Genomic DNA, 14,796 nt, shown 5'->3' with positions numbered 1-14,796 from the left:
TCACCTTGGCCCCTCCGACATTGGTCATTTTTCAGGATCCATAGCAGGCAGTGATGCAGCAAGGCACTAATTTCCTACAGAGACTGAGGAGCTGCCACCTTAGTTTGTGGATGAAAGGAAAACAGAAGCAACAGCATGAGAGAATAGGACTGTGAGCAAACTTTCTTTCCCTCTCTCGCTGAGGACTCCTGCTGAACACCTGCAGAGAGGGCAACAGTTGCTCTAGAAGAATGACTCCAGATTTTTAAAATATACTGACCAAAACACTGGCCAGGATACAACTCTAATCAAGTAGAAATAACACAACAGTCTGCTAATACCTTCAGATACCCTGGATCATTTTTCCTCTAAGTGGTAACTAATTGATTTAACAGGAGCGATTTTCTTATTTAAAAGGAAGCATCCTGAGCATTTCCTGAAGACTGTAGATTTAAATTGTTCATCAGTGATATAGGTACTCATCAGCAAGCAATATCTGATTTGAATTTATAAAAGGCATTGCACTTCATACTAAAGCCAGAGATTTGGGAAGAAACTGGGTGTAAGTGATAAAGTACTGCTTGTAATTGAGACAAGTGGGTTTTTTGAACAACGTAGGAATATATTTTCGGACTGCTTAGACTTCTCTTGTCTGACAGTAAATTTTGTAGATAGTTATGTCTGAGTGAAAAATCACAGTGAAAAAATATACTGATACATGAGAATAGTTAAGAGAAGGTCATATATTGCAAGAGATGTTAGGTCATGTTAGGAGAATAATACAGTGTCCTACAGAGACAACACAGATACTTATTAGCGTTGAATAAAAAAGTACCTTGTTTTTTGGGTGGTATTCTGGAATTATGATTTCCTGCTTAAAAAAAAGAATAATGAAGATAGCCCAAATTAATGAAAAGAACTGAAGGAAACAAGCTTCTCAAAAAGGTTTGGGCAGGAAGCAGCATACATTTTGTATCCAGAGAAAAATACTCGAAAGAAAGTGTAGTGATAGTCTATAAAAAATGTTACCTCAAACTGTTCTGGAATTTGCAGTTGAGTTCCCCTTTCCTTCAAAGGTTCAAAATGAGAAGTTTTTGCAAAGTAGAGTTCTCAAAGTTTGCAAAAGGCCAATGGTTTAGTTTATATTTTTCCCAGTGCAAAGCAAATGACTGACAGAGGTCAAACATACAATTTGAAAGTTAGGTTGTATCCCCTAGTCCCTTTCCTGTTGCTGCCTCCTCTTAGTGCTCCATTCTACAGGCTTCTGAATTCTCATATGCATTATTTAGCAGCCTCAGCTCATAGCAACACAAAATTACACACAGCACCAGCAGAATTCCAACTTGGTTGGAATTCCAACTTTGGAGGCCTAAACACTTCAATTTAGAAAAGCAATAAAAACAGTCCTAGGCTTTCATTATGTATTTCAGTATGCATGAAAACAAAATACAGGTGAGAATACTTCTGTTAGCTCAAATAAATACATATAAATGTGCTCTTGAATGGGTTCCATTCTAAAATGTGAATTCCTATACAAAGGTTAACATCCTGAGCAGTGGGGTTTAAACCAATCACTATGGAAGAAAATCTAACAGCTAATTCTGCTGGAGAAAAATTTCCATGCTCACAGTTTAAAATGTTCTTTTGCTTGCTTCTTTTACAATCGTAAGTAGAAACTGAAAATGTTTGAAAGATATTTTTTTTTCTCCAAGTAATACCTTTTTTGGTTATGGACCAGTGGTGCTGACAAATACCTAATTCTTGCCAGGAGCCGAAACACTAAATGGCAATCTAGTCCATTTTTGACAGTACACGTGCAAGATATGGCCACATCTGTAAAACACCATTTTTTAGCAAGCTCCTTAGAATATCTAAAATTAAAACTGCAAGAGAAAGCAAGGCTAGTTTCAAACCTTGCTGTATAACTGCAATAATTACTTCTAAAAAAATACCCTGATGCACAGAACAAGAGTGACAATAGGCACTAATAATCAAAGCATATGACCAGTTGTATACTCACAAAGAGCTAAAGATGGAGTCCAAACCAAAAAGTCAGAAATAATATTCAAGCTTCCTATCTTGACCCATTTCAGAGTTCTGCAATATGGGTGAGAAGGCTGTAAAATTTTGCACTTACAGATTTTGAGGCGTTCGAATGCCAGGACCAAATTCTTAGCTTGGGCCCAGGACCGTTCCAGTAAACTCTTTTTAGAAACATATTTAGCTTTTGTATTGACGTGATCAGCAGAACTGATTAATGGCAATGAAATTATGCTGAAGAGCTCCACTGGAAGAGCTGGTTCCAGTGATTGTTGCAGCAGATAGAAAGAGCTGATGAGGAGTAGGGATGAGTTAAGAGTCCACACAGAATAGTCCCATTTAGCGTGACAAGCCAGGATCTAAACTGATAAGTCAGATACAGCTCTTTCTGGAAATATTTATGACGTTGGGTTTCCAACTACTGCTCTTTATCTGCAAACCTGCCTCCCACACCTGAGATACTAAGTGGATCAGTTCTGAACACATTTTGCAGTCAGAGCTTCATCTAATCTCTCACCTTTCCCTCGTCCCTCCCCAGGCTCTAATACCTGTAGTGTGCTGCTCCAATTGCCTTCTGCATATAGACATAAGCATACAACTTCTGTCCTTGAATAATCCACTTCTAAATAATCTTTGTCTAAAAAAATCTGTCTTCAAACATCTTGCATTGCTTAGGCTAAGGTACCTCCTAAACTGGGTGTTGCCCTACTTTCTTCTACTCTCCCCTTGTCTTTTCGGTCCTTTTCCTCTATCCTTCCACATATATCAAATATCTGTGGTGTTAGGGTCCTCTTTTTGACAGTTTCTACCATGTGAAACAACTCTATTGTGCTTCCCCCCTATTTACTTTACTGGCATACACACATCTTTTCTGACATTTCTCAGTCCTTCGTCTGTCAGGTGTTTTAAGGAAAAGAATTGAACAGGCATATTTGAAAGAAACTGTTCTGGGTAAAGCTACTGGGAAGCCATGTTACACAATGAAGACAACAGTTCTGTCTGGGATTGTGAGGATTATCAAACACGGAAGAACAGTAATTTAAATGTATTAACTGCTTTGCTAGAAATACTGTGTGCACAAGAAGATAAAAATTATAATCACAGTAGATTAAACTTGGTTCACAAGCCTTCAAACATACTCAGTATGACATTCTTTTTCATTTATGCAGCTGAGCAAGTTTACTTCAGCCAGCGGGTGGGGGGTCTAAGAAAACTATTTGGACTGCATAACAAGAACACATCTGTACAGCTGAGATAGCTTTGAAGATATGCCAAATATGTTTGGGGATTTTTGTGGTAGGTTTTGTGTTGTTTGGTTTTTTTTTTAATAAGCTTAAGGCTTTTCTAAAAGAATCCTAATATCACTTCTACCCCTCACACCAAAAATAAACTCCAAATGAAAACAGCATCAGGAATGGTCATGTAAGCATTTCTATGGCACAATACATAAACTGCTTAACCATTCAAGTCACAAAATAGTACAGCATACATATGAAAAATGGAATGGAATTAGTTTATGTATTATGTGTTCAAACAACCATCAGCCAAACACATCTTTGAAAGCGTTGATATGAAATACAGAAGTAAAGTTGCCAATTCCCAGCAAAAAATCACCTGTAGTTGTTTGCAAATAGCAATATCCAATTACGGTATGCTTCAGTACTTAACTAGGCTTGGCAGGGAGAAGTAAAAAAAAAAAAAAAAAAAAAAAACCAAAACCAAAACCCTCATATTCTGGCAGTCTACAGCACGTTGAATTCTACAGCATTAACAAATGTAACCATCTTGTCCTATTTAGGAAATTTTTTTGTCTAGATTTCTTTGTTTGAGTTCGATAATGTAACTGCAAGCTGATCCAAAATGACAATAAGCTTCATTCCAAGTGCAGTATGAGAATGCAGTCACAGATGCTACTTCATTGCTTGTCCATAAGCAGCATTGTAAAGGGTCTGTTAGACTCTCAAAAAAAGCAGTCTATTGGCAGCTACCTTTCAGACAGAATTTGCTAGTATTACTGATTTACTACATTTGTACACAAAACAGTAATGTACATAAATTGCAAGACAGTGTATCAAACTCTCATACAATATAAACGTTCTAAGCATGCAGTTTGGAAGGGCTGGATTGTATTCAATGCTCTGGGAAAAAAAGTTACAATTCCTCCTGTGCGGCTAAATTTGGAAAGCAAGAGACCCCAGATGTGTGCTGCAGTGTTTTATGTGCTTGTATCAAGAACATTACGCTACTCAGTACAAGTCAGGCCTATGCTATCCCATGACATAGGCCACTGGCTTTCATATACCCAGAGCTTCCATGGTCCACACTGAAGTGAAAACAGTTTGGACAAGCTGCCTGACAACAGCACTGGCAGTGTCATTCCTAGCAAAAAGCAAACACCCAGACATGGCTGGGGCTTCCTCAACAGTGTGCATGACAGCTCCCTTAGAGTGGTAAATAAGTGGAAACATTGGAAAGATATTTGCCATTTTCCTTCTATTTTCTCTGTTCCCCACATAATGTAAACATAAATTTAAATGTTCAGTTTTAAATTATTAGAGATTCAGATTCAAATTAACCTAAATGTGTAACTATCTTTTGGCCACATATAGATATTGACTTTCCCTCCTCCCTTTTTCTGATCTTCTTCCTCCATCATGAAATTTCTTGTTTCAAGAGAGCTAACTGGAAACTTCAGGCCTCCAGTTCTCTGTCAAAACTTGCATTTGAATCTCACAAGGGTGCAATGGGTAAAGCACATAGAAATTTCTTTACAAAGACCTACTAGTAGCTGTGCTTTTGGTTCTCCTGTGGTCACTGTGAAGGAGACTGCTCCTGTCTTTGCAGAACAATCCAACAATCCTCTTTCACAAGTAACTGAACACCGTAGAGCTTGGTGGAAGCATTACACGGAGGGCTGTCATATGTTATTGCAGTCTTATCTTTGAGCTTTTTTTCCTTGGATGAGTTTATTTTTTCAATCCTAACACAATTTTGATATAATTTTTGGCCAAAAAAACAAGGCTAGTTTTGTGCCAGAACAGCCTAGTATAATGTGTCAGAACCTATTTTCATCTGCTTATATAAGTCTTCCAGAACAACATTTTAGGCCTTCCCACCATACAGAACTATGCCTACCTTGAATGGTTTGTTTATTTGTACTCAGGATAGCTAGGCAACAAGTGGGCAAAACCTACCCATGAGCTGGTAAAACCACTTTGTATCAAGCTTTATATCCAACTTCTTTTTATTTCAAAAGATGAAATTGAATGCAAAATCTAGACGAAAAACATTAATTTGGAGGTTCTAATGTTATCTTCATCTTTTTTTTCAAAAAATTAATACCACTACCACCCAGCATCACTGACAGAAACAATGGTAGCTTTAAGTTCTGGTCCAAATCCTGCAGACCCTTGGCATACCTAACTCATATATACTTCTTTTACCATCAACTGAAGATTCAGTTTTGATTATTCTTTATCTGCTCCCCATTAGAACACATTGAGAACAATGCACCATGACCTATCAGCCATCTAAAATGAGCCCTTGCCAGAGGAAGTTTGTGGTACCTGATGAGCTGTGCCTCCGCATAGAGGGTCTAGCATATTACAAAGCCAGGCACACTGTGGAGCCCCACGGTGTGAAGTCTGCCAGGCCATGCACTTCAGTGTAAGGCTGGTTCATCTGCCCCTGTATCACAGTCCTGGAACTGGAAGTACTTGGGGAGCACAATGAAGGGATACAGGAGCTGCTCAGACACTTTCAGTCAGGTGAAACCAGATTTATTAGCCCGAGCTCAGTGCTATTGCTGCAGTCAGCAAAGGCAAGGAGGATGCTGCGGCCAGCTTCGGGAGCAGGGTGAAGTGGATGTAATAGAGAACAAATCTTGCCAATTTTTTCAAGTATGGCTTGGCTGCAGAACTGTTGAGAATCATTACTGTATAATATATTAGATATGCTTGAACATGTTAAATTTCTTGTTTTCTTGGACAATGAAACAATCCTTCTTTAATGTACTATAAATTACTGTAGAATACAAATTGAGATATTCTGTTGATATGTGGGTTTTCTTACTGGTTTTGTTTGGTTTGGTTGTTATGCATGGTTTCTAACAAAGCATAACTTTCAGTCCACATTCATGTCAGCAATGGCCTTATTTGAAACAGCAATTCTTCTCAAGGTGCCTCGCAGGGTGATGACCCTTAATTCCAGGCATCCCAGATTTGATTAAAGCCACATGAAACAAGTTCATCTTTGTAACCCTGCACTAGCATATTGCCTGCTTTCCTCAAACACACAAAGAGCCTTTACTAAGACTAAACTAACTCATCTTTATATTGGTCAGATTTTCTTAAACTTTGTTTCTCTACCACAGTTCAAGCCCCAAAACAGGTACAGAATTGTGAACTCCACTAGCAGCTAGATCAAAAACTAGATCAAGAACGAAGCATGGAATGCCACATGTATTCCTTTAAGAAAGAGCCCTTTTGTGAGACACTCATTCTATCTATATATGTATTCTATCTATCTATCTATATTTTTAAGTAAAACAGAAAAATCCTAGCATTTATAACTAAAGTGAGAGTCTCAGTATCTGAGTAGTAATGAATGTCCACTTTGCTCTTTCCTGGCTTTACTTCATACACAACACCATCATCCAGAGGAGACAGCATGGAGCCTGTGTAAAGCTTTGTCTGACTAGTGACTTGTGAGTTAGGCAAGAAGGAACCTTTCAGTGTTGCCTCTGTAAAAGCAGACATCTTCCTCTGTGCTCTCCCACAAGATCAAAAATATGTGCTGTCAACAAGGACAATTATTACAATCAGAAGCATTCCTCCTGAATGAGGACCAGAGCCATTTTCGTTTTAAATCCAAGAACAAAACTATCTTTTCCTATAAGACAAGATCTTCCACTCTCCTCTTCTTCAGAATTAAACTGCCTTTTATCTTCCCTGGGTTTATAAGGAGATGAAATCTTATACTTCTAGTCAGTGGCTATTCCTGTCCCTCCCAAAAGTAGCTGGCTAGAAGGGAGAGGAGGGAAAAAAGGAACAGAGAATGCAAGGGCAAAACCACAAAGCTCTTTGGGGAATTGGACAAGTCAAAAAAAAAAAAAAAAAAAAAAAAAAGGCAACTCACAACTGCCACACCACTAGTAACTGTACAATCATTAAAGAGGAACTGTAAGGAACTACTCTGGATCTATTAACCATTTTAAGACAAGATCAACAAATATGATACAGGGTTGTTCAACATAAGACAAACTATGGTCCTTACCACATTATCATAGTGATACAGAGCACCTAAACCCAAGCAAAGGACCACCCTTTGTGAATTCTCTTTCCCTGTGGGTGATCACTACCTTCATTACTGCTGTTTTCTTTTTGTTTAGAGGTCAAAAGAAATCTTGTTGGTTTGGTCCCTCTCTTGCTCTCTGAGGCTTGCACATATAGTTTATTAAAAGTTGGTAAGATCTTTGATGATCATAGTTTAGCAATTCCCATCTAAATTCCCAATCCCTCTTTTCCTTCCTTCTCAATCAGCTGCTCTGATCAAATACAGGCCTTGTATTGATTCAAGTTTTGAAATCCCACTGGAGATGACTCAATCCAATGGGATACTCATGGAAATTGATTAATAATGATAGTTTTACTTTTCATATCCACTTTAACTTATTTTTATCCATCTTTTCTAATACAAGAAGTCCCACCTCGCATTTAACTTTTTAACAGATAAAGAAATCAAGCACTTCTAAAGTTTAAAGTGTCAACAGATCCCCAACTCCATCATCAAATCATCACTCCTCAGTACTTTCAAGAATCCAGAGTGAGTATAAAACACATGAAATAATGTGCAAGTGATCCTCCAATATGATATCTAATTTATTATAGTTGTTGTTTCTGGCTTTTAGTTAGCAAACTAACGCTGAATCCTATTTTCTTACTTGAGAGCACCACATAATGTTATGTGCTTTTCTAACTTTCACAGTAGATACCCATTGGTGATTACTTGCAATAATAATCCACTTCCAAACAAGTGTAGATTAATTACAGCACATAGAGTAAAATCTCAGGCTCTGAATATATTAAGCCCAGCCACAGAAATGATCTTAAACTCCCAGCCCCCCCCTAAAGTTGTCAGACATGGAGGCCTTTTCTTTAAAGAAGATGCAGACAGAAGATTCAGTTGATAAAACACTAACCAAAACAGAGATTTACTGATTTATCTTCTGTCCATAAGCATGTGTATGTTTTCTCAAGATTATGAAGTGCTAATTATCCCCAAGGCTAAAAGCAAATTCCTCATATAATAAATCCTAAGCATAATGCAGCCACTACAGTTACAATACAGTGTATAAAATCAGTCAATCCTCTAATAGTTCAAATTCTAGCTCCAAAAATACTTCTGTTCATTGAATTATGAGACAGAAACCCATTACGAGCCCTGGAAAGCAATTCAATCTTACTAATTTTCCATCAGTGTAAAGAGCTTGTAACCTTGTCTGAACATTAAATTCTAGATTTAAAAAAATGTAAAAAACACTTTAAAAACAGAAAAGTAATTTAATATTGTTTTTTAAATTGTGGTTTCACTTTCTGTAGGAAGCAAATGTTCCTGTGGGGATCACCTGAAGGAATGCCAAATATCCATAATAGACTTTAGTACTGCATTTCATATATTAGCGCAAACCTTTTCACAAATAAGTAAGCTAGGAGAACCTTAGCTGAGTTTCAAATGAGCCTGAAATTGCTTTGTTGTTTCTTCAGTTTTCATGTGGAACCAAGTAGAACGGAGCAATTTTAATTGAGTTTTGCAAGGAGATTTTAGTTCATTCAAATTCAACGTGAATTTCCAAGCATATAAGCTGTTTACATGGACGTATACACAGAAGGCAAAACTTAAAATTTTCACAGTCATGGTTGTGACTTTGAAATGCGAAGCTATAAAAGCTACATACTTAAAAGTTCATAATTAAATGAAGGACAAGTATCATATCTACCTTTCTCTTCTAAACATCTGTAAAAGATAAAGCTACTAGTATTAATTTATCATATTTGATTTCTTAAACATTAGCATTAGTTACGTTTATAGAACAAGCATCTTTGCACAGGCTATACAACAGCAATTGTAGAATATATGTACAATATACGTGCATGTACTGTGGAAATACAAATAAGCAATCAACAAGACAGGGAGTGGTATGCTATGCACATATATATATATTTGAGACCAGTTTTCTCAAAAATTGTTGCAAGTTTTGTTTTTCAGATCTTTGGAGCTGAATCTACAACTCATAAACACTGATTCCTATCTACCTTCTCAGCTAGAAGTAGCATATGACATACACTAACAATAGCCATAACCCAGCAGAGTGCTCAAGCACATAATTTGTATAAATATACAAGCATTAATTAACACAAAGGCTATCTGGTTAAAATTAGATTCATGCTGATATAGTTGGCTGAACCACAGCACATATAACTGTCTGCCAGTACACAACTACATTCCTGTGAAACATAAAATAGAAACAACAGGAGTCAAAATTCATTTATATGGATTCTATTGCCGCAAAACTGAACAGTTTCATATGACCATATGAGACCCTACAACTTAATGCCAGCAGTATTTGTTACACCAGTTCAAAGAGCACATCCTCTCAGCATAGAATCATAGAATTGTTTAGGTTGGAAAAGACCTTTAAGATCATTGAGTCCAACTATCAACCATGCCCACCAAATCATGTCCTGCCTTGTTTACGTGCTCTTTGAATACCTCCAGGGATGGTGACTCCACCACTTCCCTGGGCAGCCTATTCCAATGCCTGACAACCCTCTCAGTAAAGAAATTTTTCCTACTATCCAATCTATACCTCCCCTGGCACAACTTGAGGCCATTTCCTCTCATTCTGTCACTAGCTACCTGATAGAAGAGACCAGTACCCACCCCACTACAACCACCTTTCAGGCAGTTGTAGAGAGCAATAAGGTCTCCCCTCAGCCTCCTCTTCTCCAGACTAAACAACCCCAGTTCCCTCCAGCCGCTCCTCATAAGACTTGTGCTCCAGGCCCCTCACCAGCTTCATTGCCCTTCTCTGGACATGCTCCAGCACCTCAATGTCTTTCCTGTAGTGAGGGGCCCAAAACTGAACACAGGACTCGAGGTGCAGCCTCACCAGTGCCGAGTGCAGCGAAACAATCACCTCCCTGCTCCTGCTGGCCACACTATTTCTGATACAGGCCAGGATGCTGTTGGCCGCCTTGGCCACCTGGGCACACTCCTGGCTCGTATTCATCTTAAAGATACGGCTCTTTTTTTCCCTTTTGCAATCGAATGATAACTTGAGTTCTAAATTTAATCTGCTAAAGTGATTTCAAGTGTTAAATTCTGTATATAGTAGAGAAAGAACAGGACAGAATAAAAAAAAACCACAACAGCCTCACACAGACCATTGGGGGAAATGCTGAGTCCCAGTGACAACGACAACGGAAAAGGTAGGTTTCTGCAGTTAAAAGCTGGAGCCAGTCAGGTACAGATGCTTTGTAATCACTGTCATAAGTTTAGGCTTCCATTCATAGGATTTAGAAATGGAGATGTGGAAAAAATAAACTGTAAAGAATCACAATGGTTATTTCACATAGACTGTTCATCAGAAAAATAGCAGGAAAGTTGTATCATCTCTCTTTAATGTTCAGAGATGGATTCGTGTACTGAGCTCCGTGCCGCAAAACAATATATTTCTTTAGCAGAGTGTGCAACTTAAAATAACCTCAGCTTCTTTTCTCTCTCACTTTCAATTTACAGTTTCTTTAAGAAATTATAAGCTTAAATTTCCTTTCTCCTGCCCTTCTGGGCCCAGTCCTGAAGTCTAAATCGGTCAGCTTAATGTGGCAGTTTTTCATTTTGCATGTCCCACAGAACTTGCTCTTCTGGCTTGCTATTCACCCAGGCAGGTTCTAACCACCAAGTCCTTGGCAAGTCCCTTGCAGTTTTGCCTGCAGAAGCATCTAGGGAAAAATAAGTGACTTACAAAGGAAGTTCTGAGAAGGCCAGAGCTGAATGAACTTGCAGAACTGCAAAACTGTTCTTGTCTAGGAGATAACTGGGGTCTAAAAAGGAAATTTATAATAGCGGTTGCAGTTAGATCTAAGTGTTGACTCTCTTTTGCACCTGTGCGTGAGCACTGAAGCAGATGATTGCATGGCATTACTACTTTCTGTGTGGAAACCGTATAACATAGGATCAAGATCTGGGTCATCTTACTCCTTCCTATCTTCAGCAAAGGAGCACTGACCTTTCTGGACTAGGAACCTCAGAGAAAATCCTGGTTTTACCAGGACTAGGAGGCAGTAAACAGCCACCAAATTTAGGGTGTCTCTAAAGCAGAAGAGCTCTGCCCCCACAGCTATTTCAGCCTAACTATACCAGTGGATATCTCCAAGTTTCTCTGTAGCATAGTGGCACCTTCTGCGAGGTGTTCAAACTATGTCACTGAAAGAAATTTTAGGACAATATAGCAACATCTATATTGGGGTTTCCTAGTGTGCTTACCTGAAGGAGGAAATATGCTTTTTTGTTTGTTTCAATAATCTTATCCAAAACAGTTATGCCAGCAACATTTTTTGTGTAGACTTAGTCCAAGCTAGAATAAATCAACTACCTACAGACTCTGTGCTCAGAGACCTGGCAGTCATTTTCTCCCATCTTCTAGGCCATAAGTAGACATGATTGTTTTCTTTTTTTGTTTCTAAGAGACATAGCTTAAAATAATTTTAAAAAGATATCATGTTGAATATGGAAATAGATAACAAGATATCTTGGGAATGAATGTACCCACACAAAAGATGAAACATGGAAAAAGAGGAAAAGAGAGCTGAGTGAAAGGCTTTCTAGGACTTTTACCTAATGAGTAGGTAAAAATGATATAATGATGCTAAATGGTAAGAGTTAATAACCTTAGCCTTGCACAGGCAACTGTGGTTCACCATCAAAGAAAAAAAGAGAAAAAAATTGAGTCTTGTTAAACTTTAAAAGTGTGATGTAGATGTAAAGCATTAAAGATTATTGCCTTAATCTTATACAAGTATCACTTTCTACAGAGTTTAGCTAGTGATTTTACATCAAAGAGAAGTAGAATCAGGCCTGCTGTCTGGCAGCCTGGTCTCTGGCTGAGTCTTAGCTCCTTATGGATTTACACGAGTGCTACATCCCAGATCCGGGCCAGCATGGTCTGGTTGCCAATCATAAGTTTACCTTTTACAGTAGTGATGATGGAAACTCAAAGGCCTGGAGCTTGAGCTGAAGCTCAGAAGTCCCTTGCACACACAAACTGTAGAGCACTGTTGAGGATATAAATCTGGACAATCCTTTCAGAGGATCTTACAGTGCTGCTGTTTCTAATGCTGAGTACCAAAAAGGCAGAGTTACATATGAAAATGCAGGCAACAAGTAATGTTAACTACAATTATTTTAGCACTGAAAATTACCAGAATGGAAGCTTATACGAAAGTTTGGAAAGAAGTGCTTATAGTCTCTAAATGGAATGTGAAACTGCTGTATAAGGGGCGGATTCTGTTCTCATTATAGCCATTGCAAGTTTTTCCCCACATTGCATGTCTATTTATATCTGATTTATCTGGAGAGAAAGAAAAAACCAACCAAAAAAAACCAACCACCGAAAAACCAAACCAAAAAACCACTAGTGAGCTAATGAGGACTTTTGGACACAATGACTTTAAAGTTTTCCAACTTGCTTTACTCCTTGACATGATTTATGGATTCATCTCCTGCTGTTTAGCTTTAGTGCACCACGAGGAACAAGGCTTCCAAACAAACTGAATGCCATTTGTTTGCAACATACTTAGACAACAGCTTCCTGGGGATCTTCTTTCTCTCGTTCAGTTTCCCATTTCACTAAACATTGTCCAAGTACTACTGAGATGCATTCAGTACAATTTTCCTACTGAAAGAATATATTTTTTTTTATCAGTTTGCACAACTATTTCCAACTTTTTGTGGAGAATATTATGGATAGTAAACAGTAAGTCCTACTCTCTCACAGCAGAATATGAATAACTCTGATTGGAATTAGTATCTATTTTTATTTTATTCTTTGGAAGAATCAGTACCGAGTCAGGTCCAATTATAAGCAGATTTGTTGAAAGTATTTTCTTTTCAGCAACAATTGTTGTCATGTAAAAATGTGTGTGGGTGTCCATGCACTTATATTTTGCTATATTTACTGCAGAGAGGAACTCTCCCTGCTAGCTTTAAGCAGTCATAAGCAGGCAAAAAAAGTCAACAAATATCATCAGGGTAAGTCGCTTATTTGAGACTAGGGAGATCCCAGTGTATTCCCTGATAACAGAATTACAAAGGACAGGTAGAGCTGCTAAGACCATCCACTGTAATTATAGAATATTTAAGTATGTATTCAATACCTAGTCTGTTTCCCTTAAGAATACATCACAAAAGAAGGCATTTGAGGGCAAAATACAGTCTAAGGAAAAAATAAGTAACTTCACCATTAAATAAAAACAACAATCCAACCTGTTTAAAACAACGAATGTAGGTTTACCTAAAAGGTGGTAACCCCATTCTTTGTGAAAAAAGGAAGAATTGGAAAAATGATCTCTTAAATCTGTTTTATTCAGAGATTCCAGGATACAAAGAAACTCATATTAATAACATCCTGTGTAAAACTGAAAAAATACAGGCCATGAGGCACATGGGAGTGAAGTGACTGTAAGTTTACATTTTAGGATAATGCTCTGCAAAGACTTTTTGAACATTTCCGTGCTTGGCTTTTGTACAGTAAGTACACTGTGAGATTTCAGGCTGACCTTTAGCTTTTGGAAATGCTGAAGTTTGTGCCTGCAGAACAAGCCTGCACATTTCAGCTAAACAGAAGAAGGAAAAACAGTGAGGAATATTTTGTTATGGGGTTGACTTATTTATTTTAAACAAAGGAAATACTGCTGATTCAACAAAATATAGGTAGAGATGCTTTAAGTGGAAAGTAAGGGAAAAGTTTGATCTGGTGAGCAAAATCTAAGTAAAGGGACATTTTTCTATAGATGGTTGACAATGGTTGCCATTACATAGATGGTAAGTGAAAAGGTATTTCTTTTGCCCTGCCTTGTCTTGGGTTTCTGCATTGCATATAGCTTCCACAGCCAATGCCTCTTCCAGTTGCATGTCAAATCCAGCTTATTATCCTTTACGTTCTAACACTCTGACATAAAATGCTGATGAGGGAATGGGGTAGGAGGTCTCATTTACTTATTGGGTGCAATCTGCTGTGGAGGAACACAAAACATGCAAGGAAACTGTCCATAGGATCATCATGATGGTTGCCCAGCTCCCTGCTGGAACTGCACTTACAAATCATCGCTCTCAGGCTGTACTGAGAGATAGAATGGGATAATACTTGCCTTTTGCCCTTCTTTGACCATTTCCTTATCTGCAGAAAGGACTGTGGGATGTGTGCCAATGTCCTAATCAATATTTGTCTAATTCAGGAAAAAACCCCCACAACTAACAGTCATTTCCATATGAGTAAGCAAGCTCAATCCTCTTTTGAGTTCTCGTAAGTCTACATAAAACTCTACTAAAATTAGAATGTTGTCCTTTTTAATTCATCACAACCCCGATAGCTTAGTCTGAGACAATGCCAGTGGTTTTCAGACCCACTTTTCCCAGTAGACTGCTTTAAGGGACTTTCATACTGGGAAATATAGCTAATGCCTTGTTTGTTCTCATATCTGGCTTGGGACAGCAGAG

General features: G+C 38.1%; 2 protein-coding genes across 7 annotated transcripts in view; one reads left to right on the top strand and one right to left on the bottom strand.

Moving 5' to 3' along the window:
- SYNPO2 (synaptopodin 2) overlaps positions 1–14,796 on the top strand; it is a 98,902-nt gene that overhangs the window by 20,997 nt on the left and 63,109 nt on the right. The window lies entirely within an intron of this gene.
- SEC24D (SEC24 homolog D, COPII coat complex component) overlaps positions 1–14,796 on the bottom strand; it is a 143,022-nt gene that overhangs the window by 93,332 nt on the left and 34,894 nt on the right. The window contains exon 1 of one of the 6 annotated variants that reach the window (XM_075037393.1): positions 5–23. The exons of the other annotated variants lie outside the window; for them this stretch is intronic. The gene's annotated coding sequence lies outside the window, so the exon portion shown is untranslated. Of the gene's footprint in view, positions 1–4; positions 24–14,796 lie in introns of those variants that run through there. 6 annotated transcript variants of the gene reach the window in all.

This window comes from Buteo buteo, chromosome 1, assembly GCF_964188355.1.
Source record: "Buteo buteo chromosome 1, bButBut1.hap1.1, whole genome shotgun sequence".
Taxonomy (NCBI): Eukaryota; Metazoa; Chordata; class Aves; order Accipitriformes; family Accipitridae; genus Buteo; species Buteo buteo.
This window is presented reverse-complemented; position numbering and strand designations above follow the sequence as displayed.